At 44.6% G+C, this 4,910-nt stretch overlaps 1 long non-coding RNA gene across 1 annotated transcript; it reads right to left on the reverse strand.

The window, feature by feature from the left end:
• Nucleotides 1–4,070: 4,070 nt before the first annotated feature.
• Nucleotides 4,071–4,690, reverse strand: LOC134446711 (uncharacterized). The gene is made up of 3 exons (XR_010034459.1): nucleotides 4,546–4,690; nucleotides 4,390–4,461; nucleotides 4,071–4,305 (listed from the first exon to the last, which is right to left on the reverse strand). It is a non-coding gene; the product is annotated as an uncharacterized LOC134446711 (long non-coding RNA).
• Between the last annotated feature and the right edge of the window lie 220 nt (nucleotides 4,691–4,910).

Genomic DNA, 4,910 nt, shown 5'->3' on the forward strand with positions numbered 1-4,910 from the left:
GTGATGAGAGGAAAAGGAGAGGAGAGAGGAGGAGCTCTTCTCTTATCTACTATAAGTAAATAATATCACGGGAATCTTCGATTCCTTTGTTACTTCCACAGCTTCGTCGTTGGTTGCTTTTTTGTTATTTGTTTTCTTTCCGATGGCGTGGGCTTTCCAACTAAGTTGCGCCAGGACTCGGAACATTTCAGAAGACAACTGAACTGACAGCTACGCTCACATACTCTGACAGTCAGCTCTCCTCCTCTGCCCTTGTCGCTATTTCGTTCCACAACCACTCCTTTTTTAACGTCACGGTTACAATTACTACTAGCATTCACCAACACACAGAACTTTGCTCTAACCACCGCCACATTCTCATCACTCGCACAAAACATAGGCATAATCTGCGTTAGTCATGTTATTGAAACGGTCAGGGCCTCGCTGCTTCAAAAAGGCAGCCTGTTACAGCAAGGTTCAGCCTAGTAATAATAGCAGTAGTGGCGTTAAAAAGGTTGTAGCGAAATCGACGAGAGCATAGGAGGAGAGCTGCCTGTCAGAATAGTGTGAGCGTAGCTGACAGAAGGCTGGTCGTTTGAAATGTTTTCAATGCTGGCGCGCGCATCAGCATGGAGTTGCCGCTTGCTGCACTGAAAAGCCCACGGTGGGAGGCTACGTCGTGACGCTAGTGTCCATGGGTAATGTAGGAAATCTCGCTTTAAGGGCTCTGCATGTGCGCACGTTCGTCATAACAGCGGTTTACCGTTCATAATTTACTGTACTCGGGCGCTGCTGGCCAAATTGGCGGGTAGGTATTTTTTTCTACTAGCCAAAATTAATTTTCACCCGTGTTTGGCGGGTTGGCGTGTGTTAATTTAGAACCCTGTTTCTGGGTAACAACAGGGTAACAGAGAGACGTTACATGGTATCTAATGGGTAAAAAGCGGGTAATTTCAAAGTAAATACCATTAATGGGGTAACAACAGGTTAGCAGAGAGAAGTTCGTTGATTAGATGGTTAGAAAATATCCAGTAGTTTCATAGTAATTCTGGAGATATGTGTATAACATGGTATTTACTTTGTAATTATCCTCTTTTACCTGCTAGATACCATGTAACGTCTTTCTGTTACCCTGTTGTTACACAGAAAGTACACAATAATTACTGTACCGTAAAGTAAAGCGTTACCCTCTTTTCAAGACATGCCACAGCAGGAGGGGGTGGGTGCAAGTGGGTGCTATAAGACCTCTACCAACCGCCACAGTTCCATTCCAGTGTGATTGCACTTATTATTAATAAATCCTGTCCGTCCTTACAATATTCTTCCACCATCACGGTAAGGTATGGTACAGCAAGTTCCATGTGCGTGTTTGGCCCACATTTATAAGACTTTTGATGAACACTCAAGCAGGGCCGCTGATAGGTATGGCTATCTGGTACTGGTACAAAGACACTTGAAAGGGCCCAACACTCAATACATACAATTTAATGGGGACCCAATTCTGCCCCCCCTCCCCCCTTTATCTTATTTTCCTGGGCCTCGCAAAAAACGAACTCTTTGTGGAACTCCCCCCCCCCCCCCCCCCCCCCCCCCTAACAGCACTGAAGTAGACCACAATGATGAGTGACTTTAAAGTAGCAAAACATTCCTTATGAAGTTCTTGATGGGCCTAGGATAATGCCTGCATATTCATCATGGCTTCTTACTCATATAGTGGCACGACATGTAAGTGATTAATCTCTCTGTGCCTAATGTGGCAGCGCAGTGGCAGGCTGCTTTGATAAATGATCTGTGAGGCTTGTGTACTTGTTTTCTGAAGAGTTGTACAGTGTGTGTACATTCAAGTGAAACGTTCCATCCAACTGTGACATTAATTTAGTTTCTGTCACCGTTTCACTTAAGATCAGTCAACTCATATTTCACCACTATTTCAACCTCTCTTATAGTCTACCATATCCCTGGGATTGTACACAAGCAATGAATAGTAGTCCTGATCATTTGAGGGTACTCTGAGTATGCCAACTGTATGTGCATTACGCCCAGGCTATTTAATCTGTGTAGTTCCACCTAGAGGACATGATTTGTCCTCATCAGGTCATTTAGGTTTGAGGGACCCTGGTGAACTCATGAACCCTAGTGTTAAGGTATAACTATGTTAAGGCCAATAACTATGTAATAACTATGTTAAGACCAATGCCCCTTTAGTGATATACAGTGTATACAGTACCGGTACTTCTGTGTCCATCTATTGAGCAGCATTACATCACTTATCAATCAATCATTCATCATAAACTCTCTGTAGGCCTACTGTACTGTACAGTATAGCTCTTGTCATGTGTCATGGACCACATCCTATGGTGTCTAGATATATTAACTGCTATCTGCTCCATAGTGCTTGTTTTTATATTTTGTATTACATTCCGATATGGGGCTATTGGTCCTGCCGTAGAGGACAGTACATGATTTGTCCTCATCTGGTCATTTAGGTTTAAGGGGCCCGCCAGGGCCGGTTTTAAGCATAGGCCGGCTAGGCGGTCGCCTAGAGCGCAATGTGAAGAAGGAGCGCCGAAATGGCGCTCTCCGATGCATAATTTTGCGATATGGAGGTTTTTTTATGAAGTCGCAATCAACAAAGCGTGGCGAAAGCGCTCCTCACGGCAAAGCGCCCCTCAGCCAATAGTAATATCGCTTTCAGCTGTCTCTGGGAAGTCTGTGAACCAATAAACAGACAGTCCTGAGAAAGGGGGCGGGACGAGTGACAGCGTGCCATATACAGTATTTTGAATTTTGGAGACTCACTCGAGAGACAGAGGGCAACAGCAGTGTTGCTCTGCTGGGTGGAGAATTGTTATGTTCTCATTAAACCAGTCATTGCATGATGCAGGAGTTGCAGAGGGTGTTTTGGAACTATGTGATTTAATCAGCAACCGTTTGTGATAATGGAAAGCCTAATAGTTATGAGGCTACTGTTTGGAATTAGAGGGAAAAAGAGCTTTGCTTTTGATCTGAGAAATCGCTAGTTAGCATGCTAACATTAGCCAAGTATGCCAAGCAATGAAATCCAGTAAAGTAGCTGTTAGTAGCCTACTCACTAACACCCACAAGCAATGTAAAGTAAGACTGGTGCCATGTTTAAAACAATTTTAGCTGCCATATCTCCTTCCATCCACTTGAATGAATTACCTGCTTGTTGTAAGTGTAACCAAGTGGTAAGGACAGGAGAGTTTTAAACTCTAAATTTCACAGTTTTTCTTAATAGACTACGCCACCCTGGGATAAGAATGGGAACTACAGCCCAGGGACTGTATGAAAACCTTAGATTTGACCCCCACACAAGTTCTGTTGCATTAACGAGGAAACGTGGATTCCGTAACAAAATAATCTCTTTATTAACAATTTCACATATAAATATAAAAATCCGGACAGTTTAAAATATTTCCCACCACAATGCACACACACACTCACACTCACATACACACTCACACAAATCGGTACAAAAGAGGAGGGTTCTCAAATACAGGGCAGGTGCACCCAAGAGGGGGGAATTATACTAAGCCCCCTGTCTAGGCCTTGGATAAGTACACACAAACACTCGTGCCCATGCACACACTAAGTGAAGGTGAATTATTGCACTCACACACAGGTAACACTGCACTGCACTGCAATTCACTGCACACCACGTGACCGGACCCACCACCAGGGGGGGAAGAGGACCTCCCTCTGGGATTACCTGCACCTGTTAACAGAAAAGAAAAGGGTAAATAAGGGGGTAATCAAGGGCCTGCCACTTGCCCAGCAAATAAAGACAAACAAAATGAAATAAACTGAATTGCAAGGCCCACCAGCAAAATCTAACTCGCCACAGAGAGAGGTTGCTACAGGCGAGAGCAGGACTGATGAGAATTAGTAGCGACACTCAGGCCAGGGGCATTGGTTTAGGCTACAAGCCGTGCACATTCAGTAGTTAAAGAAACAAAAAAACAAAATAATTCAAATTGAAGTTCTCAACCCAAGTCAAAAGAAAATAATTAAACAAAAGAAAGAAACATCCCTCAAAGAAAATATACAAAATAAACAAATTAATCGCGCTCTCACCACGACATAACAGGACACTCACTCACACAGACTACATTCACACACACACTGAACTCGGCCACATGCGCCACCTGCGCAAGTTAACTTATGCTGGGCTGCTGAATGCTTTCGGAGTGATAGCCCTCGGATGACCGGACACTGCGACGCGTCAGTCCGAAGCACGTATCGAGGGGGGGGACAAAACAGCAGCAATTCAGAGCGAACCGGGAGTCTGCAGCTACACCCAGGCGCCTACAAATACAGAGGATAATACGATGTAACTGGGCTATTGTACCAATTTTACAACGTGATGAAAAGTTGAAGCGGTATACTCACGTTCCACAACAGCAGAGGAGGAGAGGAGGGAGACAATAAAGGCCGACGAGTCAGAGGAAACTCAAACCCACGCTACAACAAAATACATAATCGGTTAGACCCGAGTCAAACAAATCAAAACTTTAGCGAACGTATGGCGTCATTTGGGTGGCCTACCTGAGCCAGAAGGAGAGAGCTCTCGGAGCTTTGGTAGATGAACAGGGTAGCCAACAAACAGCTGATGGCACCGGTAGATACACTTGTACGAGGCGGAGAGCGTGTCACGCCAAGTTGAATTTGGCAACAGATCGGAGTGCAAAGAGTAGACCAGAAAGCACGTTGACCGACAGCTATTCCTCCTAGCTTGTGAAAAGCCGGCGTCTCAGCTGGAGTGAAATCAGCTGTGAGGTCAGCTGATAGGTCGGTGTGACGTAATGACGCACGCACCGCAAATGAAAAAGGAACGTCAAAGTCCACTTTGCTACATTAGCTAAAGAAAACATTGTTTCCAGACCAGAATGACATAGGCCTTCATTAATCAT

The sequence above is a fragment of the Engraulis encrasicolus genome, chromosome 4 (assembly GCF_034702125.1).
Source record: "Engraulis encrasicolus isolate BLACKSEA-1 chromosome 4, IST_EnEncr_1.0, whole genome shotgun sequence".
Classification (NCBI taxonomy): Eukaryota; Metazoa; Chordata; class Actinopteri; order Clupeiformes; family Engraulidae; genus Engraulis; species Engraulis encrasicolus.